At 38.7% G+C, this 24,577-nt stretch overlaps 1 long non-coding RNA gene across 2 annotated transcripts in view; it reads right to left on the bottom strand.

Annotated features, from left to right (window-relative positions):
* LOC136792662 (uncharacterized) overlaps positions 1-24,577 on the bottom strand; it is a 45,042-nt gene that overhangs the window by 16,492 nt on the left and 3,973 nt on the right. The window contains exon 3 of one of the 2 annotated variants that reach the window (XR_010836764.1): positions 21,536-21,956. This is a non-coding gene — a long non-coding RNA (uncharacterized lncRNA). The remainder of the gene's footprint in view (positions 1-21,535; positions 21,957-24,577) is intronic. The other variant, XR_010836765.1, reaches the window with a different exon arrangement.

Here is a 24,577-nt window from a genome sequence, read left to right as displayed (position 1 = left end):
GGGAAGCCCTTTCCTTATTTTTTTAAACGAAAATGACACAATCCTCTGTGTACACTTGATGGCCTGGCACTTTGCACTAACTCCAACATGGATGGAACACTTGCTTTGTATGCTTTTAATTGAGGATACAGAGGTAAATAAAACTCTTGTGGGAAAACTGTCTTCCAAACTCAAGCTCTGAAAAGAACTCTTCTCTACCAGTTACAGCATTGTGTAACCTCAGGCAAAACTGCGAGACTCTTTGTGTCTTAGTTTCCTCACTTGTAAAATTAGGATAAAGTGGTAGCTACCCCAAAAGGCTGTTGTGAGGATGAAATAAATTAATCCATGTAAAGTGCTGAGAAGAGCATCTGGTAAGTACTGTATGTGTGAGCTGTCTGTTGCTATTGTTGTCTCTATCACTATTAATGCTCTAATAACCTCAAAGATTAACTGGATTGAAGATCTGATGTTCAAGTCATTGGCACAGAAAATCTAAAGATTAAATGTAAAAGAGGGCAGCTCTTAAAGAGCCTAGGAAAATTTGGCATAGAGATTGACTGGAGAGAATGCCAGCCCTCACCGAGGCCGAGCTGCAGAGAATCTAGGCACTCTCTTTTATCCGTGGATGTGGTGTGGTGATCATAGACAAATCTTGGAAGGTCTCAGGGTTAAAAAGGGGAGTAGACATGGAATGAGAGCCAAGCTAAAAGAATTACTATCCAGCTAAGCTGAGGAACTGCAGTGTCTGCAGGAACACGTCTGTCTTGGAACAGGCCTCCCTGTTCCCTCAGGGTTGAAAACACCATGAACACTGCAGACTTCCCAGAAAATGTTTATGCTTTCAAAAGATTACACGGAGATACTTGGAAAAGAAAACTGAGAACCTTTTCATAACAAACAGGAAGGCTAAGGGGGAAATGACATTCTACTTAACAAATTTTAATTTAGGTCAGTGATGGGAATGGGCTGGGGTAAGTAAACACTTAGGAGTCCTTCACAGGAAGACACATGGTTTCCTAGGGACACACTCAGGATGCCCTCAGAAAATAACTGTCATGTCTAATCCTAATAAAGAAAGAAAATTCTAGTATTTTTAATGCTTTTAATTTCTTTTGGTCATATAGTTCACCAGGGGACTCATCTAGACCATAAAAGAAGGTTAGAAAGTTCAAATGTTCCTGTTTGGAGCTGAAGAAGGGTTAAGGAAAAATTGCTTTTTCCAAACTGGTGGTCACTTTCTTCTTCCCACCACCTTAAAAACAAACTATTATGCCTTTTTCTTTTTTCCCTGAACATGACTCTATGATTTTGCTTATGGTGTGCTCCTTTTTTGGAATATCTTTCCCTGAAAATTTTTACCTGATAAATTCTTAACCTTAACAACCCAGTTCAGAGGTGACCACTATACTGTTTTTATAATCTCCTAGGATAAAATGACTACATTATTTGCAGTCCTGTAGTCATACTCTATTTTGAGTATCATAGACTCTATTTTGTTCGTTTACCACATAGTCTGTTCTGTTTATTTGTTTACATGTCTGTTTTCTCTTGTACACTGTGAAGGACCTAAGGACAGGAATCATTTGCCTAAAAATGTACACAGGACACAGTAGGTGCATAAATGTAAACATTTGTATGAGATAAAATCTGAGCACCTTAAATGAGTACTGATTCTCAAGCTAAGATTGTAGAAAATAGAAGTGGGATTAAGTTTAACCCCAGGAGTGTCCCTTTAGCAAATTTCCAGCAGGATCATCAGGTAATTAATAAGATAATTCCCTTTGATCTAAACAGCGCATCACTAGGAAAGGGCACTCTTTTCTCCTATAGGTCATCACCATGACTCAGGTGGATTTACTTATGCTTTCATGTAAATTACCCATGACTGGTCTTCGGATTTGCTGCTTGGTCCTTCTACCTATACCTTCACTCTGCGTGTGGAATATTTTAATACTCAGAACCCACAACTTCTTCCCCTGTGCCTTCTATAAACCTCACAAAAGTCCCTTCTTCTCCCGTTGCGGAGCGCAGGCTCCGAGCGCACAGGCTCAGCGGCCATGGCGCACGGGCCCAGCCGCTCCGCGGCACGTGGGATCTTCCCGGACCGGGGCACGAACCCGCGTCCCCTGCATCGGCAGGCGGGCTCTCAACCACTGCGCCACCAGGGAAACCCAATAGTCCCTTCTTTTATAAGGTCATTACTGTTTGACAGGAAATAGATTTGAATGAAATCCTTTCTGGAGCTTGTCATTGAGTAGGCACCCCCGAAAGTATATGTGGGAGTAGGCTTTAAATTCAGATTTATTTTATCCTGGAAGAGAAGCTCATGTTTTGTTAGTACGGGTCGAATGCAACAAACCAAATCTGAGGAAAAAGAAGATAATGAATATTTATTAAGCACTTTCCATGTCCAAGCACTGCTGTAGGTAACATACTGTTATTTCATTTTATCTTAACAATGCTATGGGATATGTCCTGTTAACCCGTTTTATAGATGAAGAAAGTGAAGCTAAATGAGATTAAGTCACATGGTTGAGGTCACTTAATCAGTAAATGATAGAGCTAGTATTCAAATGCAGCTCTTATCTGAAAGCCAATGAAAATGCCACTCTACAACCACACCCACAGGAAAAGACTCCTCACACCTACCGCTGGTGAGGTTTACCAGCAACAACCAGACCTCCAGTGGGCACTTCTTCCTGAACGCGTTCAGACCGCTTTGGAATTTATCTCCAGCCTTGACCTCTTCCCTGACTTCAGGCTCTCTATCTAACTGCCTGCTCAACACGTCCAGTTGGATAGCTGCTGTGCATCTCAAACGCAACGCGAATGAAAACCGAACTTGTGATTCTGGGCCTCCACCCAAACATGCTTCTCCTGCATCTTTCCTTTTTCAGGAGATGGCAACTCCATTCTTAGGAATTTTAGGCCCACACAAAAGAATTGACCCAGACTCCTTTTCCCTCTTCTATCCACATCCAATCCATCTACAAATCCCATGGGCTGTACCTTTGAAGTTTACCTCAGAGGGTTGTTATGAGCAGGAATGAGTTGATATTTATAAAGTTGTTAGAACAGTGTCTGGCATATATAATAAGCACTATGAGTATTTATTGAGCAAAAGAAACATCCAGGGCTTCCCTGGTGACGCAGCGGTTGAGAGTCCGCCTGCCGATGCAGGGGACACGGGTTCGTGCCCCGGTCGCCCAGAGCCTGTGCAAAAAAAAAAAAAAAAAAGGAAAAGAAACATCCAGCATCCTACCGCTACACTCTGTCCCCACTACTCTCCCACCCGAGGTCCGGCCATTATCTTCGCTCACCTAGACTACTGACTGCAGTAAGTCATCACCTAAGTGGCCTCCCTGCTTCCAGCCTTGTCCTCCTAGAGCCTACTCTCCAAGCAGCAGAGCAATCCTTTAAAAACCCGACCTATCGTGTCACTGCTCTAAACCATCCAGAAATTTTCCATCTTACTCAGAATAAAATATAACAAAGTCCTTATCACGGATTATAGCCTTGATAGCTAATCTACAAGATTACTGCCTCCACCTGCCCTCACCTCTGATCTCTTTTATCCACTGTGTTCTCTCTGTTCCACTCATCCTGGCCTCCCTGCTGTCCTCAGCCCTGTTGAGCATACTCTTCATCACCATCCGTGCATTTGCTATCCCGCTGCCTGGAACGCTCTTCCCGTAGATAGTCACACGGCCTGTTCCCTCACTCACTCAGGTCTCTTCCCAAATGTCATCTCATCAGAGAGGCCTCCTTTGTTCACCCGACCCCTACATGTGTCAATCTCTAGTACCTCCCTGTTTAATTTTAATCTAGAGCACTTATCACACTTGACACTTGCCTCTTTGTTAACTGAGTTATTGCTTCTCTCTCTGCCCATGTCCGTTCTAAAAGGGCAGGGCCTTTGTTTCGTTTGTCGCTATAACCCCAGTACTCAGAACTATGCCAGGCACACAGTAGACAAATTTGTTGAATACAGGGGAAACATGTATATATTCACTCATTTTCAACTAACATATTCCTAAAATGTCACAGAGAATGAAACAAATTCTATAAAATCCCCCGTATTACAGAATGAGTTCAGTTTTCAGCAGGAAAATTTTATTTTTAAATATTAAGAATTTTATTTTTAAATCTTTCCTTTCATTTGAGTAAAACTGACAAAAGGTGAGTCAAGCCAATTTTAACTTTGTACCTAATTACTTATCAGTAGTCAAAAAACTCTATCAATAGTCACAAAAATATCTATAAATGAGATATAAAGATTTTTTCCCCTCTCAAGCTTACCTTATTGGTTATGTCCAAGACTTTTTTTCTCACTAAATGTTCAAACACAGAAATGTGGAGGAGCAGGGTTTAGATTTTGGAAACGGCAGCTAAGCGGCTGGGTGATCTCCCATGGGACATTCTACCAGTAAATTTGGGCATTTGTTGATGAAAATACTTCTCACATCTTGCCTGACTAAGATTATATAGCATCTGATGGTTGCCACGGAAATAGCAGTAATGCTAACAAGGATTAGCCCCATAGGGTTTTACCACTGGGTACAGAATTATTTTCTGTGAAGTCACTGGGGAAGCAATACAGATACTATGTGGGGATAAAAAGCTGGTGAGACTTAAGTAGTGGACCCCAAACTCTTCCTCCAAATCAGAGGTGATCCATTCTTTACCCTGATAATACCTACAGCTTCATCATCTAAGTTCTGAGCCTCTTTAAACCCTACATCCTCCACAGAGCCTTTCCTAATAAACCCTAGCTCTCAGTTCCTGCTTCTGTCTCTCAATTCATATTTTTTAAATGGCCTGCATATCACAATTTAATTATCTAATGATAGTGTCTTGCATGGCTCTCCAGATGCAAACTGAATGAACAATCCCTGAGTGCCTACCCTGCACCAGGCACCAGTGCTACGTGCTGTCACGTGAATTATCCCCTGAAGTCCTCATAATGCTACCTGTGAGGCAGGTATTATGAACCCACTATTTAGATGAGGACACTGAACTTTGGAGAGGTTAAGTTACTTTCCCAGTACAATAAGTTCAATGTTTCCTCAAAGCAGTCACAGGTGTGTGACTGTAGGCTCCTGGAGGAAAGGGTGGCTCGCCTCCTGCCACTTCTCTAGGATTCAGAAAGGGCTTGGCTCACAACAGGCAATTGACAAAAACATGACTTAAAGAAAACCGACAGTGAAAAAAATAAAAAGAACTATACTTGATATAAGCAGACAGGGAGGCAGAGACTGCTGGGTTTTTTGTTTGTTTGTTTTGTTTTTGTTTAAGAAATCAAATGTACTGAAAGACATAACAATGGCCATTTACTATTTTGGAAAAAATTAATTAAATCTTATGTAAAGCGTTAACTATAAACATACTGTTTGGTCATGATCAGTTGTGAGATATGCTGGCAAGTCATTTGTTATTACTAATAAAGTAATGAAGTATTAACAAATATTTCATTTCTTCAAAAAATTTCAATGTAACAAACTCAGAATGTTCACTCACTATATTTTCTTGACGACAAGAGAAAAGGTATTGTATTATAGTTAGAGCTAGCTCTCTGGGCAAACTGAACATGTGTCTCGATGAAAAAAAAGATTAACTACCAAAAAATATTGGGACAGGTATAACCTGTCACCGGACTCCATTCCTAACTGGGTGAACATAAGCAATTCATGTAAGCAATCTGGCCTCTGTCTCCTCAAGCTTCAAACACATGGGACAAACTAACTCTACCCACGGCCAGACCACCCTTCAGGGGCAATTAGATGTTACTCTGTGTTCTGAGTTGGTGTCTGTTCTATTTTCTTGTTTCTCCAAGGATGGTGAGGGAGCAAGAGGCACTTACTGCTTCTGGAAACTGTCAAGAGTGTTAGCTTCGTGAAAATAAAACCCATAAAATTTGAAGCTGACTCAGTTGCCTCCTTCTGAGAAAAATGAAAGGTCAAGGGATGAGTCTCTTAAAAAATTCAGATTAAAAAAATAGAAATGTATTATGTAAGCCTGGCAACAAAAAATGTCTTCATGATTTTAAACAAAGTAAGTTGTTTCCAAGTGAATGTCCACTTCTCAGGAAGAGTTAAGAGATTAAAAACATATCTCACCTTCTCAGCCATTAAATACATAATTAAAACCCATTTCCTACTTCTCCAGTGTGTTGGAAAATCTATTAATGCCTGCCAAGGATTTCAGGTATACAGTGTTATCTCACTGTTAAGCGCTATTCTATTTAAACTTGTTTCTGCTTCCTTTCTGTCAACCCCCATGTCTATCTGGGATGCAATGATGGAGATTATTAATTAACTGCAGTCTTATAAGCCTGAAAATTCTCGGGAGCAGGGAAGCTTAAAAAGATAGAAATGAAAATTTGGGCACATTCAGACAGAGCCTTATTTAAATGTTAGAATAATTATTCCAAATCAAAAAGAATCCAAATAACCTGTCATCTCAGAGCCCCTAGGTGGAAAAGAAGGTGCTGTGTAAGTCAAAATGATCATTCATTAATACACCTAACATACTAAGGAAGAGCAAAAATGCAAAAAGGCAACAATTCCAAATAATGTGGTAATCCAATACTGTTTCAACACAGTCACTGAACATCCACCACAGGCAAGGCAAGATTTTAGGCACTGATTAGGATGCAGCCCTGCATTCAAGGAAGGACACGAAATAGGTAAATGAACAAACAGATTTCACATTTGCTAAAGTGAAAACAACAACATAGAAGCACATATTTTAAAACATTCAGTTGACAGAATTTAAGTTCTGGAAAGTGAATCTTCACATAAAGCATACTGAATCAATGTCTTTATTTATTAATTTGATCATGTTTAATTGATATTTCTATTCAAGGAGATTCAACATTTCTAAGCTTTCCAGCCAATCAGCCATAATCACTATATAAACCCACATGAATAGGTATGAGGCAGCATGAAAGAAATACATTTCCAGATGAACTTTAGAAAAAAACAAGGAAATTGCTTACTGATTCTATAGTTTGTTCCCACACTGAACAACGTGTAGCTAGTTTACACTGTAGAAAAATTTAACTAGAATAAAGGCTATGCTGCTGATTATGGAGTAAATTCATAGAAGTCCTGAATCATCTTCCATGCTTAGACCTTCTGATCAATTAATTTTACTGCTAGGAATCTATCTTTAGGAATAATCATCAGAGAAGCTGTCAAAGCTTTATGTACCTAGCAATTCCCTATGTGTATATCCTACAGAAATGTGTGTTCAGGTCTATCAGAATAGATGTCCAAGATTGTTTATAACAGCATGATTTGTTAATAGCTAAAACCTATAAACAACCATTACCAGAAAAATAGGTAAGTTATATATTCATACAATGGAATACAATACACCAAAGCAAATGAATTACCTAAGCTATAAATATCAACATGGATGAACTATAAAAACAAAATGTTAAGCAAAAGAAGTGAGACACAAAATAATTCACACTGTAAAATTCCATTGATGCAAAATTCCAAAACAGGCCAAAAAAATATTATTTACAGATACATACTTAGCAAGTAAAACTCACTAGAAAGCAAAAGAAAGGAATGATTACCATAAAAGTCTGGATAGTGGTTCCTCTGGAAGAAGGTGGTTGTACTGTCACTATTTGCAGATGACATGATATTATATACAGAAAACCCTAAAGACTCCACCAAAAAACTATTAGAATAAATTAGTTCTGTAAAATTGAAGGATATAAAATCAATATACAAAAATTCATTACATTTCTATACACTAATAATGAATTATCAGAAAGAGAAATTTAACAAACAACCCCATTTATGATTACATAAAAAAGCCTAAAATAGCTAGGAATAAATTTAACCAAGGAGGTGAAAAACCTGTACATTGAAAACTATAAGATATTAATGAAAGAAACTGAAGAAGACACAAATAAACAGAATGATATTTCATAATTCTGGACTGGAAGAATTATACTGTTTAAATGTCCATACTACTCAAAGCAATCTACAGATTCAATGCAATCCCTATCAAAATTCCAATGACATTTATCATAGAAAGAGAACAAACAATCCTAAAATTTGTACAGAACCACAAAAGACCCCAAAATGCCACAGCGATCTTGATAAAGAACAAAGCTGGAGGCAGTACACTCCCTGATTTCAAACTCTACTACAAAGCTATAGTAATCAGAATAGTATGGTATTGGCACTGGAGAGCAGGGAAGTTTGCTAGTTTGGCCAGGCCAGGGGTGGTCTGGAGTTCTCAGGCAAATAATAAGGTACCCTGTGAAGTGCAGGTGGGGAGGATATAATTAGCAACCAATGGCATGCAGTAGGGAGTCTGAGTGTTGGTGGGGGCAGGAAGACTTCAGCGCACAGCATCACATGGAGGTTCTAGTTTACATGTGCAAAGAGCTGAAGAAGGACAAGAGTGCAAACACTGCAAAAAGACCATGCTGTGGAAGGCTCCACCAGATGTCCTCACACCCACACCTCTGACCCCCAAGAAGCAAGAGAGCTTCATTCTCCTATAACATCCCACTAGCACAAGTGCCCCATCCTAAGAAAGCTTAACATCATGCTCACTTTAAAGAAGAAAGACTTGGAGCCTGAACAAAGATGGCAGAGTAGAAAGACGTCCTCTCACTCCCTCTTGTGAGAACACCAGAATCACAACTAGCTGCTGGACAATAATTGACAGGAAGACACTGGAACTCACCAAAAAAGATACCCTATATCCAAAGACAAAGGAGAGCCACATGAGACGGTAGGAGGGGTGCAATCACAGCAAAATCAAATCCCATAACTGCTGGGTGGGTGACTCACAGACTGGAGAACACTTATATCACAGAAGTCCACCCACTGGAATGAAGGTTCTGAGCCCCATGTCAGTCATCCCAACCTGGGGTTCTGGTAACGGGAGGAGGAATTCCTAGAGAATCAGACTTTGAAGGCTAGTGGGATTTGATTGCAGGACTTCGATAGGACTGGGGGAAACAGAGACTGCACTCTTGGAGGGCACACACAAAGTAGTGTGTGCACTGGGACCCAGGGGAAGGAGCAGTGACCCCATGGGAGACTGAACCAGACCTACCTGCTAGTGTTGGAGGGTCTCCTGGAGAGACAGCAGGAGGCTGTAGCTCACTGTGGGGACAAGGACACTGGCAGCAGAAGTTCTGGGAAGTACTCCTTGGCGTGTGCCCTCCCAGAGTTGGCCATTAGCCCCACCAAAAAGCCCAGGTAGGCTCCAGTGTTGGGTTGCCTCAGGCCAAACACCCAACAGGGAGGGAACCCAGCCCCACCCATCAGTAGTCAAGCAGATTAAAGTTTTACTGAGCTCTGCCCACCAGAGCAACACCCAGCTCTACCCACCACCAGTCTGTTGCATCAGGAAACCTGAACAAGCCTCTTAGATAGCCTCATCCACCAGAAGGCAGACAGCAGAAGCAAGAAGAACTACAATCCTGCAACTGTGGAACAAAAACCACATTCACATAAAGAGAGACAAGATGAAAAGGCAGAGGGCTATGTACCAGATGAAGGAACAAGATAAAACCCCAGAAAAACAACTAAATGAAGTGGAGATAGGCAACCTTCCAGAAAAAGAATTCAGAATAATGATAGTGAAGATGATCCAGGACCTCGGAAAAACAATGGAGGCAAAGATCGAGAAGATGCAAGAAATGTTTATCAAAGACCTAGAAGAATTAAAGAGCAAACAAACAGAGATGAACAATACAATAACTGAAATGCAAACTACACTAGAAGGAATCAATAGCAGAATAACTGAGGCAGAAGAATGGATAAGTGACCTGGAAGACAGAATGGTGGAATTCACTGCTGCAGAATAGAATAAGGAAAAAAAAAAAAAGAAAAAAGCGAAGACAGCCTAAGAGACCTCTGGGACAACATTAAATGCAACAACAACTTTCACATTATACGGGTCCCAGAAGGAGAAGAGAGAGAGAGAAAGGACCGTAGAAAATATTTGAAGAGATTATAGTCGAAAACTTCCCTAACATGGGAAAGGAAATAGCCACCCAAGTCCAGGAAGTGCAGAGAGTCCCATACAGGATAAACCCAAGGAGAAACATGCCGAGACTCATAGTAATCAAATTGGCAAAAATTAAAGACAAAGAAAAATTATTGAAAGCAGCAAGGGAAAAATGACAAATAACATACAAGGGAACTCCCGTAAGGTTAACAGCTTATTTCTCAGCAGAAACTCTACAAGACAGAAGGGAGTGGCATGATATACTTAAAGTGAGGAAAGGGAAGAACCTACCTGGCAAGGATCTCATTCAGATTTGATGGAGAAATCAAAAGCTTTACAGACAAGCAAAAGCTAAGAGAATTCAGCACCACCAAACCAGCTCTACAACAAATGCTAAAGGAACTTCTCTAAGTGGGAAACATAAGAGAAGAAAAGGACATACAAATACAAACCCATAACAATTAAGAAAATGGTCATAGGAACATACATATCAATAATTACCTTAAACGTGAATGGATTAAATGCTCCAACCAAAACACACAGGCTCACTGAATGGATACAAAAACAAGACCCATATATACGCTGTCTACAAGAGACCCACTTCAGACCTAGGGACACATACAGACTGAAAGTGAGGGGATGGAAAAAATATTCCATGCAAATGGAAATCAAAAGAAAGCTGGAGTAGCAATTCTCATATCAGGCAAAATAGACTTTAAAATAAAGACTATTACAAGAGACAAAGAAGGACACTACGTAACGATCAAGGGATCAATCCAAGAAGATATAACAATTATAAATATATATGAACCCAACATAGGAGCACCTCAATACATAAGGCAACTGCTAACAGCTATAAAAGAGGAAATCAACAGTCACACAATAATAGTAGGGGACTTTAACACCTCACTTACACCAATGGACAGATCATCCAAAATGAAAATAAATAAGGAAACAGAAGCTTTAAATGACACAATAGACCAGATAGATTTAATTGATATTTATAGGACATTCCATCCAAAAACAGCAGATTACACTTTCTTCTCAAGTGCACACAGAACATTCTCCAGGATAGATCACATCTTGGGTCACAAATCAAGCCTCAGTAAATTTAAGAAAATTGAAATCATATCAAGCATCTTTTCCGACCACAATGCTATGAGATTAGAAATGAATTACAGGGGAAAAAACGTAAAAAACACAAACACATGGAAGTTAAACACTACGTTACTAAATAACCAAGAGATCACTGAAGAAATCAAAAGGGAATAAAAAAAGTACCTAGAGACAAATGACAATGAAAAGACGACAATCCAAAACCTATGGGATGCAGCAAAAGCAGTTCTAAGAGGGAAGTTTATAGCTATACAAGCCTACCTCAAGAAACAAGAAAAATCTCAAATAAATAATCTAACCTTACACCTAAAGGAACTAGAGAAAGAAGAACAAACAAAACCTAAAGTTAACAGAAGGAAAGAAATCATAAAGATCAGAGCAGAAATAACTGAAATAGAAACAAAGAAAACAATAGCAAAGATCAATAAAACTAAAAGCTGGTTATTTGAGAAGATAAAATTGATAAACCGTTATCCAGACTCATCAAGAAAAACAGGGAGAGGACTCAAATCAATAAAATTAGAAATGAAAAAGGAGAACTTACAACAGACACTGCAGAAATACAAAGCATCCTAAAAGACTACTACAAGCAACTCTATGCCAATAAAATGGACAACCTGGAAGAAATGGACAAATTCTTAGAAAGGTATAATCTTCCAAGACTGAACCAGGAAGAAATAGAAAATATGAACAGACCAATCACAAGTAATGAAATTGAAACTGTGATTAAAAATCTTCCAACAAACAAAAGTCTAGGACCAGATGGTTTCACAGGTGAATTCTATCAAACATTTAGAGAAGAGCTAACACCCATCCTTCTCAAACTCTTCCAAAAAATTGCAGAGGAAGGAACACTCCTAAACTCATTCTATGAGGCCACCATCACCCTGATACCAAAACCAGAAAAAGATACTACAAAAAAAGAAAATTATAGACCAATATCACTGATGAATATAGATGCAAAAATCCTCAACAAAATACTAGCAAGCAGAATCCAACAACACATTAAAAGAATCATACACCATGATCAAGTGGGATTTATCACAGGGATGAAAGGATTCTTCAATATATGCAAATCAATCAATGTGATACATTATATTAACAAATTGAAGAATAAAAACAATATGATCATCTCAATAGATGCAGAAAAAGCTTTTGACAAAATTCAACAGCCATTTATGATAAAAATTCTCCAGAAAGTGGGCATAGAGGGAACCTACCTCAACATAATAAAGGCCATATATGACAAACCCAGAGCAAACATCATTCTCAATGGTGAAAAACTGAAAGCATTTCCTCTAAGATCAGGAACAAGATAAGGATGTCCACTCTCACCGCTATTATTCAACACAGTTTTGGAAGTCCTAGCCTCAGCAATCAGAGAAGAGAAAGAAATAAAAGGAATCCAAATTGGAAAAGAAGTAAAACTGTCACTGTTTGCAGATGACATGATACCATACATAAAGAATCCTAAAGATTCCACCAGAAAACTACTAGAGCTAATCAATGAATTTGGTAAAGTTGCAGGATACAAAACTAATGCACAGAAATCTCTTGCATTCCTATATACTAACAACGAAAAATCTGAAAGAGAAATTAAGGAAACACTCCCATTTACCACTGCAACAAAAAGAATAAAATACCTAGGAATACACCTACCTAGGGAGACAAAAGACCTGTATGCAGAAAACTATAAGACACTGATGAAAGAAGTGAAAGATGATACAAACAGATGGAAAGATATACCATGTTCTTGGATTGGAAGAATCAATATTGTGAAAATGACTATACTACCCAAAGTAATCTACAGATTCAATGCAATCCCTATCAAATTACCAATGGCATTTTTTACAGAAATAGAACAAAAAAGTCTTAAAATTTGTATGGAAACACAAAAGACCCCAAATAGTAAAGCAGTCTTGAGGGGAAAAAAACGGAGCTGGAGGAATCAGACTCCCTGACTTCAGACTATACTACAACGCTACAGTAATCAAGACAATATGGTACTGGCACAAAAACAGAAACATAGATCAATGGAACAAGACAGAAAGCCCAGAGGTAAATCCACACACCTATGGTCAACTAATCTATGACAAAGGAGACAAAGATATACAATGGAGAAAAGACAGTCTCTTCAATAAGTGGTGCTGGGAAAACTGGACAGCTACATGTAAAAGAATGAAATTAGAACACTCCCTAACACCAAACACAAAAACAAACTCAAAATGGATTCGAGACCTAAATGTAAGACTGGACACTATAAAACTCTTAGAGGAAAACATAGGAAGAACAGTCTTTGACATAAATCACAGCAAGATCTTTTTTGATCCACCTCCTAGAGTAATGGAAATAAAAACAAAAATAAACAAATGGGACCTAATGAAACTTCAAAGCTTTTGTACAGCAAAGGAAACCATAAACAAGACGAAAAGACAACCCTCAGAATGGGAGAAAATATTTGCAAACGACTCAACGGACAAAGGATTAATCTCCAAAATATATAAATAGCTCATGCAGCTTGATATTAAAAAACCAAACAACCCAGTCCAAAAATGGGCAGAAGACCTAAATAGACATTTCTCCAAAGAAGACATACAGATGGCCAAGAAGCACATGAAAAGCTGCTCAACATTACTAATTATTAGAGAAATGCAAATCAAAACTTCAATGAGGTATCACCTCACACCAGTTAGAATGGGCTTCATCAGAAAATCTACAAACAACAAATGCTGGAGAGGGTGTGGAGGAAAGGGAACCCTTGTGCACTGTTGGTGGCAATGTAAACTGATACAGCCACTATGGAGAACAGTATGGAGGTTCCTTAAAAAACTGAAAATAGAATTACCATATGATCCAGCAATCCCACTACTGGGCATATACCCAGAGAAAACCACAATTCAAAAATACACATGCACCCCAATATCCATTGCAGCACTATTTACAATAGCCAGGTCATGGAAGCAACCTAAATGCCCATCAACAGATGAATGGATAAAGAAGATGTGGTACATATATACAATGGAATATTACTCAGCCATAAAAAGGAACGAAATTGGGTCATTTGTTGAGACATGGATGGATCTAGAGACTGTCATACAGAGTGAAGTAAGTCAGAAAGAGAAAAACAAATATCGTATATTAAAGCATATATGTGCAACCTAGAAAAATGGTACAGATGAACCGGTTTGCAGGGCTGAAATTGAGACACAGATGTAGAGAACAAACGTATGGACACCAAGGGGGGAAAGCCGTGGGGGGCTGGGGGTGGTGGTGTGATGAATTGGGCGATTGGGATTGACATGTATAAACTACGGTGTATAAAATTGATGACTAATAAGAACCTGCTGTATAAAAAAAAAAAGAAGAAGAAAGACTTAAGTTTCTCAGATCTGTGGGTTTATACTTTCCAGCAAGTTTGAATAATTTTCAGCCATTACTTCTTCAAATATTTTTTTCCATACTCCCCTCTCTTTTGGGAATCCAATTACACATGTATTACACCACTTGAAGTTGTCCTACAGCTAACTGATTCTCTTTTCGTGTTTCAATGTGGATAATTTCTACTACTGTTTTCAAATTCCCTAATCTTTTCCCCTGCGATGTCTAATCAGCAATTAATCCTGCCAGTGTATTTTTCATCTCAGACATTGTAGTTTTCATTTCTAGAAGTTCTATTTGGATCTATTTTATATATTCTAAGTCTCTATGTAACTTCTTAACATACAGAATACAAATTATAATCACTCCCTTAATGTTCTTCTCTGCTAATTCTAGTGTGTGTCAACTCCGGGTCAGTTTCAATGGATTGATTTTTTCTGCTTGTGGATCATGTTTTCTTTGTATCCTGATAATCTTTGACTGGATGCCAGACATTGTAAATTTTACCTTATAAGGTGTTGGATATATTTGAATTCCTAAAAGTGTTTTTTCCCCCCTGTAACTCTTTTTGAGCTTTGTTCTGGGAAACAGTTAAGTTACTTTGACATGGTTGGATCCTTTTGAATCTTGCTTTTAAGATTTGTCAGGCAGGTCCAGAGCAGTGTTCAGTCTAAAGCTAATTATTTCCTACTGTGAAAGCAAGACCTTCCTGAGTAATCCATCTAGTGCCTAATGAAGTATGAAATTTTCCTATCTGACTGGTATTAACAGTGCCTGTTCCTATCACTGTGTGAGCACTGGACATCATTGCTTCTAATTTCTTCAAATTCCCAGTCTTGACTAGTTTGCTCACTTGCTTGTGCTGGTCAGTCTCTGCTGAGTATTCAAGGGAGAACTTCTGTAGATCTCTGCAGTTCTCTCCATGTATCTCTTCTTTCTGATACTCTGTCCCATGAACTGCAGTTGCACTGTTCTCCCTAGACTCACAGCTCCATGTCAACTCAGGGAGTCTAGTGGGCTCTGCTTCACTTCCTACTCCTGATGCCAGAGCCTGGAAACTCAAGGAAAAATGGGTCAATTGCAGGGCTCACCTCTTTTGTTTGCCATCCCTCAGGGATCACTGTCCTTCATTGCTTGATGCCCCATGTCTTGAAAACTATTGTTTCATATAGTCTCTCTGTTTTTTTAAGTAGGAAGGTAATCTGGCCTCTGTTACTCTAGATTGGCTGGAAGCAGAAGTTCCCAATATCGTTTGCAAATATTTTCTCCTGTTCAGTAGGTTGTCTTTTCATTTTGTCAATGGTTTCCTTTGCTGTGCAGAAGCTTTTAAGTTTAATTAGGTCCCTTTGTTTATTTTTGCTTTTGTTTCTTTTGCCTTATGAGACAGATCCTAAAATATACTGTCACAATTTATGTCAAAGAATATTTTGCCTACATTCTCTTCTAGGAATTTTATGGCTCTAGGTCTTACGTTTAGGTCTTTACTTATCTGGGGTTTATTTTTGTATGTGGTATGATAAAATTTTCTGATCTCTCTGTTTTACATGTAGCTGTCCAGTTTTCCCAGCACCACTTATTTATTTTTAAATTTATTTATTTCATTAATTTATTTTTGGCTGCATTGGGTCTTTGTTGCTGCACATGAGCTTTCTCTAGTTGTGGCGAGCAGGGGATACTCTTTGTTGCGGTGGGTGTGCTTCTCATTGCGGTGGCTTCTCTTGTTGCAGAGCACAGGCTCTAGGCACTTGGGCTTCAGTAGTTGTGGCATGAGGGCTCAGTAGTTGTGGCTTGCAGGCTCTAGAGCACAGGCTCAGTAGTTGTGGCGCATGGGTTTAGTTGCTCCACGGCATGTGGGATCTTCCCAGACCAGGGATTGAACCCATGTCCCCTGCATTGGCAGGCGGATTCTTAACCACTGTGCCACTAGGGAATTCCCCAGCACCACTTATTGAAGAAACTTTCTCCCATTGTATATTCTTGCCTCCTTTGTTGTAGACTAATTGACCACTGGTGCCTGGGTTTATTCCTAGGCTCTCTATTCTGTTCCATTGATCTATGCATCTGTTTTTGTGCCAGTACCATGCTGTTTTGATTACTGTAGCTTTGTAGTATAGTCTGAAGTCTTGGAGGGGGACACCTCCAGCTTTGTTCTTTTTTCTCAAGATTGCTTTGGCAACTCAGGGTTTTTTGTGGTTTTATTTGAATTTCTTGCTTCTAGCACAAGACAATGTCTCAGGCTCAGGCTCTTAAGTTCCTACTCTAGACTTAGAATTAGTCATTTATCCTAGGAGTCCTGGTTCCTTTTAGTTGGGAGTGAGATTTAGGAAGTAAAATCTGTGCATTAGGGGTACTTATTACTAGTAGTATTTCATTGCTTCTAGGCCCTCTGCAGACAAAGGTAGGAAAAAAAATACATGATGAACTGCACTTGTCTTATATGTTCTGATTCTGGCTTGTCTATCTATCTTTTATTTTTGTGTGTGTGTGTGCATCTGTTATGCGGGCCTCTCCCATTGTGGATCACAGGCTCCAGATACACAGGCTCAGTGGCCATGGCTCATGGGCCTCGCCGCTCCACGACATATGGGATCTTCCTGGACCGGGGCATGAACCCATGTCCCCTGCATCAGCAGGCAGACTCTCAACCACTGCGCCACCAGGGAAGCCCTATCCTAACATTTTTGACTCTTGATTTTTCTGATGTTGACTTCTTGCCTGACTATTCTTTACAGCTGTCCCTTGTTCCCATTCTTTTGTTTTTATCACACTTGCTATAGCTACTAAAGCATGTCTTGCTAAATACCAAGGTGCTACTATTTTTGTCCCTGGGGTGTATGACATTGCATGACTTTGACCATGAATCTCATTAAACAAAAATGAAGGGATATTGCCATTAAAATAATGTGTAGCAACACTTGCTTGCTGAGCACTAATTTTATAAAGCCACAGCTCTGTTAATTATTTACCTATGAGTAATTGATTTTTAAAAAGAAATCAAATTTTTTGTTTTCTATATCATCAAATTTTATAGCCTTCTGAGCATTAGGGCACTGTGACTAGCACTGGAGATACAAACGAGTCAATGACAGTCTTTAGCATGAGTAGGAGTAGGATATACAATACAACTGCTATTTACTAAGCCATGTATGGCTTAGTATGCTAAGTATGCTAAGAACTATATAGTCCACAGTGCTAACAACCCTGTAAGGTGTATAGTGTGATTCTGGTTGCGTTTTTAATAATCCCTATTTTTTTCCACATGAGAAAAATGTGAATCTCAAGCAACACAGCTAGTAATCATCAGAATCAAAATAAACCCAGATTCATCTAGTGCCAAATCCTGAATCCATCTCACTATGCCACATTGCCTCCTATAAGAAGTGATGATGGATGAAACATGCCCTGACTTCAACATGGCTTAAAGTTTTCGCTTTCACTCCACAGAACCTCCTTTCAGACACTGACTGTGTCACTTAGGTGGAAGAAAGGCTTACCTGAGAGGTTCCTCCAGTGGTTTGGTGTCATTCTGACAGGCTGTCCCAGAGACTCTATTTTGCTTAACGCCTTTACTGATGAAGGAATTAAGATATTTGTAACACTGGCTGCTGATACTCAAGTAGGCAAGACCAGCTGTCACAAATCCTGGTTTCATATTAGAATAGTAATTCTCATCTCTGGCCACATATTATAATCACCTGCTTTTTAAAAGAAATATCCTGATGTGAAGATCACATCCCAGAGCAACTAAATAAGAATCTCTGGGGATGGGACCCAGGAATCAGTTTTCAGTGCAAAAGCTACCCAGGTGATTCATATGTTCAATCAGGGATGAGAACTACAGCTTTAGAATACAGGAACAACTTTTGCTAAACAGCTTTGATAATTTGAGGGTGGGGAGGAGAAGCTTCCAAACCCAAAAAGATGAAACCAAATGAAATGGATAGATACAAACAGCATTTTGAAGTCAGCAAGGAATAAGTATAGAAAGGGGTGTTTCCAAGAATCCATAACAGTCTCTGTTCCAAGGCAGTTTGAGTAAAGAAGAGTCTGTTATTAATTTAGCCTGGTTCAGGAAAGTTAGAATTTTCACCTGTGTGGCTCCAAAGCCTATACTCTATTAAGTCACACTAATCCCTAGCAGTAATAGCTGTCACTAATTGAGCACCTAGTATGGGCCAAATGCTTTAGCTTCTAAACAACTTTATGAGGTAGGTCTCTATTTTACAGAAGATGGATAAAAAGATAGCTTACATTTATTTCTAAACAAGTCATCTGGACCAGTAGCTCCCAACCATGATCCTTGGGGGACACTGAATTGCTATAAAAGTGCACAGAAAGCCCCTTTTCTCTTCTAGCTGAAGTAAGCCTCTCAACAAATCCTTCTCAATCTTTGCAGCACACCCTTGATATAACAAACTGCTAAAAGTAGACCGCAAACCTTTGGATTCATTTTACTCAGTGACTCTGAAGTTAAGGGGCAACCAAAACAATAACTTCCAGCAAATATCAACTAAAAAACAAGCCAGTGAGATGGAAATACATGTGAGGTTTTTGTTTCTGACTACCTGTCCTTGAAAATATACAAAAACCACTCTTGAAACCAGTGGTGAACCTGTACCCAGTGCAAAGCCTTGGGCAATATCACTAAACTTCTGATGCTTACACAGATCGACCTAGAGATTACGATACTAAGTGAAGTAAGTCAGACAGAGAAAGATAAATATCACTTACATGTGGAATTTGATTAGAAAAATGATACAAATGAACTTATTTACAAAACAGAATCAGAGTCACAGATCTCGAAATCAAACTTATGATTACCAAAGAGGAAACGTGGGAGGAAGTGATAAATTAGGAGATTGGGTTGGGAATAACATATACACATTACTATATATAAAATAGATAACTAATAAGGACCTACTGTATAGCACAGGGAACTCTACTCAATTTTCTGTAATAACCTATATGGGAGAAGAATCTGGAAAAGAATGGATAAGTGTGTGTGTGTGTGTGTGTGTGTGTATATATATATATATATATATATATATATATATATATATATATATATATATATAAAACTGATTCACTTTTCTGTAAACCTGAAACTAATACAACATTGTAAGTCAACTATACTGCAATAAAAATATTTTTAAAACACTATAAAAAAAACCCCTCTGATGCTCAGTTTCCTCATCTGTCAAATAAAGGATAAATACCACTACTTCCATCACAGAGTGGTAAAGAGATCAGAGCACTCTATGTCACGTTAATATTTGCTTTCTCCTTTTATCTCCCTTGGCCACCTGTGTTTCACCAGATCAGAAAGCAGAGTTGAGTTGGCTTCTGCTCACATTATTTTGTAACATGAACTTAGCTCCCAGGAATAATTTCCTCTTAACTTGTTCTGGTTTGTTGTATTCCTTTCATGTCTCCATAAGAAACACTTGTTCAGAGTAAGTATTAAATAAATGTTTTTGAACAAATAAATCAATCTGGCCAGGCCTATTTGGTTAATCTTTCATGAATGATGAATGAAGACTCAAAAACCTATAAAATCTTATGAGAATAGAGATTCCCTTCCCAGTTGCTGAAAAAGGTCTTATTCTTTACTTTTTTTGGCCAAGCCACGCGGCATGCAGGATCTTAGTTCCCCGACCAGGGAGCAAACCCGTGCCCCCTGCAGTGGAAGCGTGGGGTCTTAACCACTGGACCGCCAGGGAAGTCCACGAAAGAGGTTTTAGAACTGAGTCAGAAAGCCTACTGAGTTGGCCCTGTAATGACTTCTTGAAGAACTGTCCAGCTCCTCCTTTCCAGCCAATCAAATGGTGACTTGATTCCCTCGCTGAGAAACCTGCAGGCAAGATCTTTAGCTCCACCTACCACCTGAATTCTCACCTTCACATATATTCTGATAGTTCCTGCAACTAGCTGTTTTCCAAATTATTAGGTTCCCCCCTCCCCTCCCCCATCCCCCCAGGACCCCTTGTTCATCCTCTCCTCTGCATCTCTCCTTCCTCCTCTCCATTTCTCTAGTGGTAGCATTTATTCTGCACTTCCTTGTGAGGCATGAAGGTTTTGACCAGTCTCAGGGTGCCCATGGGAAGAAACTATGACACAAACTAGTGAAATAACTTCATATGCTGCTCTAGCTAAGCCTTTCCCAGAGACCTAAGCACCAAACGTGAACCACGCAGACAAGGGCAGTGCTCTCATGAGAACGTTAGTGCTTCGGGATGAGATCAGAGTAGAAATTCTTTTTTTCCTCTGGTAACTGAACTCATTTTCAACACATGAGAAAGACTGAGGTATAATAATAAATCCAGCTCTTAATTTTCAAAAGTAGGTGGGTTTAGAGACCAGGGCATTATTAACAACATTCCTGCATTTGTTAAAAGGTATGTTCTGCACTTAAATTAGATTTCCACCTATCCACCCCTCAAACACCTTCTTTGCAATGCTTTTACAGTCTTGACTTTGGTTAATTAATTATTACTTCCATGACACCACCTTATAAAGGTACAAAAAGGAACTTTTACTTAATGTGGAAATAAAGAGAACAAATTTTCAACACAGGTACACATGCCTCCTTTCATAATTAAATAATATGAAATGTACATTCACAAATGTAACGTCAATGAAAATCATTTGCTCTAGAAATTTTCCCCAAGCTTTTCAGTTTAAAGATGGCACTGTTTAACACCTGTACTAAATGCATTAACATAGCTTTACCAGAAATAGATTTTCTCTAGGTAAAAGAATCATAGACTTTTAGCGCTATAAGGAACATCAAACCATTAAGCAAACTCTTACATTTTAAAAATGAGGAAACTCCCAAGTTAAGTGATTGCCAAAGTCTCACAGCTGGCTAATGACAGGCAAGGGTCTTTTCTCCTGACGCCTATTTCACCACAGCTGAAACTCTTATAGGTGAAAAATACTTCATTTGTTGATATCAATACCCAAGGCAACAAAAATCAGAACTACTCTTACCATATAAATGGTTGACATTACACAAAAGGTGTTTCAACTTTTATTATTTTATTCCATAAACTCTTAACTTGTAACTCACCCTGCTGAATTGAGCCAATAACCTTTGGTTCTGTTCTGATAATTCCTGGACAGCCTGTGTTTTTTCTCCATCTACTTCCCGTAGATGAACTTGCTGCCTCTCCAACTCCTCCTGAAGCTCTTTCACATCATTCTCCAGCTCGGCCTCGCGTCCTTCCCACTCCCCTTCTTGGTTCTCAAATAGTCTTAGTTCACATTTCTCTTGTTCCAATTGCTGGGTGATAAGTGAAGAGGATTTAAAAACTGTTAAAATTCCAGAGCCTTTCATTTTTTTCTCTTTTCACACTCTCCTAACTTTTCTTTTTCCTAGTCGGTCAGCACAACAAAACACTGTCATGTAGGAAAAGTTGCACACTTCACAGCTGCAAAAATATTCCCTTCTTCCAGAGAAGGGAAGGCTGGTTTCACAGAGAATGCCATTCCTACAGAAAACACTTAATGTTATTATGTTTATTCTTGTCCTTGGGCATAGGGGTTCTAGACTTAGGAACTCACTTGAAATTTAGTAAGTCATCTATTAGTTGGTGAAATATACATTTAAACAACTTACAATGAGTCCTTAAGAAAGCTTCTTTTGCTGTCAGCTATTATGCCTGGCATGATACCAGGCACTTAGAATCACAGAATTTTCAGAGATAGAATTACAGAGATCCTTCAGATTAACCACCTTTTCTTATTCAATACAAATGAGGCAACAGAAGAGCTTTAGTAACAATCTCAAGGTCTATACTACCAAATGGGAGAACTGGGATTGGTGTCTCAGTCACTTCACTCTGTTTAGTGCTCTAAAGCACAACTTAAAAAATATTTGTTGCTATATATAGCACTGTATTTCAAAATCATTAAGGCAAGTTCAGGTTCAGGCCTACTTTTGTTAAATCATAGCCTATTAGCCTTGCATATTTATTTCTGATCCTTTCTTTTCTTCTTGAGTGCCTGTTATGGGCTAGCCACTGTGCTGGGTCATAGTGATAGCAAAACAGACATGGTCCTTGCCTTTATGGAGTTTCCATTCTAGTGGGACTGATAAAAGTAGTAAGTTGTACAGTGTGACAAATGGTAATGTAGGAAAAGTACATATGGTTTGAAGACGCAGCTCAATAGAAATGAACTCTTTTGGATTGAAGGAAATGAGAACATCTTTTTGCTTCTGTGAGAGAATACAAATGCCTCTTTACAGAGGCAAGTACGTTCCCCTACTTACAAAGGACAGCATGTACAAAAAAGTCAACTTTGTACCTCAGGGAGTATATGAAATATATATGAAATGTAAAGCAATGGTCCTCAATTTTTGGTGCTGTCAGAAAATCTCTGGTATAATTTTTTAAAATATAGCTACCTGAACACCAGTTCCAAAGATTGTGATACAGTTAAGAATGGTATGAGGCCTAGGGATGCATCTATCTCTCTATCGATCTACTTACCTATCTAGGTTCTACAGGAAATTTGGATGCACTGAAGGTTGATATCAAGTACTGAGATTGTTTCAACAACCTAAGACGAGCATTTTAATCTTCTCCTTCAGAGTACTCAGACATCTTTTCACCCTGGAAAACCATGCTCTTATTCTACCCAAGTTCTCACCTTTCAAATGTTTTTTGGAATGTCTCTTTTGGAAAGCCTTAGGGGGCAGTATATAGTTATACGAGAAAAACAGTCCCATTACTTCACATCTGAGATGTGTTTAAAAAGAGATTATTCTATTTCATCCTGCCATTTTATTCCCCTAATTTGATCTCAGTGACTTGTGAATGTTTCTTAAAGTTTAATTTACCCCCCAAAGATGAAAATTTACTGTGACAGAGCAGTAAGAATAATGTGCCAAAAGAAAAACAGTAATCCAAAATTAAAATTCTGAGCACATTAGCAAAGGCAGTTTTCACTGAAATAAATGTATGCCCTCCAAAGTTGACCACTTCAAGGGAATAACTAATTTGGATATAGCCACTCTATTTGTTGAAAAAGTCACATTATAGTTATACTTTATACGGCCTCAGTTGGGAAAAGGAATGACAAGAGAGGGACTTGTACTCCTCAGCATGAGAATCTTCTGATCTATGCTTCCCTCATTTTGCTGAACTTCCAAAAATGAGAATGTTTTAGTCACTGCACAAACTTCAGAAAGATGAAATGCAGAAGCAAATGCTAATTGCAATCCTAAAACTGTGACACTTGCTTTTATGGAGTTTTTCCAAAATGGAAAAGATCGAACAGAAGGCTACAGCAAGAACTCAGTAATCAGTGTTACTGAGAGGCCAGATAAATCAGGCTTCTCTTCTAAAACAGACGGACTTAAAAATATTCAGCAAACAGCTGTTGGTGAATAGCCCAACAAAGTAACTAAAACAGTCTAATCCACTTGGGGGGGGGGGGGGTGGCAGGGTTGAGGACAGGTGGTGCTGATCAGCCTATTCTGTCCTTACATTTCTTCGGACACGTGACAAACTTCCCAATTCAGGTTTCCCCGTACTTTGAAAAAAAATCAAAACTTAATGAACATACAGAATTTAGCCTTTTGTCTATTTTGAGAAAAGAAAGTTTCCTCCTAGAGTTATATTTTCAATTAAGTGCTAAATTAACCGGTAGACTCTAGGCAGAAGATCAACAAGTGTGGAGGTCAGGCTCTGCCCATGCTATTCTTTGTTTCTCAGGGTTATATGGTATTTTAAAGTTAATATCCACACCTGAAACTAATAAAATAATGTGTCAGTTATACCTCAATAAAAAAAGAAAAAAATACCCAAACTGTCAAGGTCATCAAAAACAATGAAAGTCTAAGAAACTGTTACAGCAAATAAGAGACTAAGAAGATCCAGAAACTAAATGTAAGGTGGTATCCTGGAACAGAAAAAGACATTAGGCAAAGTTCAAGAAATCTGAATAAAGTAAGGACATTAGTTAATAATAGCATATCAGTATTGGTTCACTAATTATGGCAAGTATACCATGCTAACGTAAGATGTTAATAATAGAGAAACTGGGGGCAGGGCATATGGAAACTGTACCATTTTTCCAATTTTTCTGTAAATCTAAAACCATTCTA

This window comes from Kogia breviceps, chromosome 15 (genome assembly GCF_026419965.1).
Source record: "Kogia breviceps isolate mKogBre1 chromosome 15, mKogBre1 haplotype 1, whole genome shotgun sequence".
Lineage (NCBI taxonomy): Eukaryota > Metazoa > Chordata > Mammalia > Artiodactyla > Physeteridae > Kogia > Kogia breviceps.
This window is presented reverse-complemented; position numbering and strand designations above follow the sequence as displayed.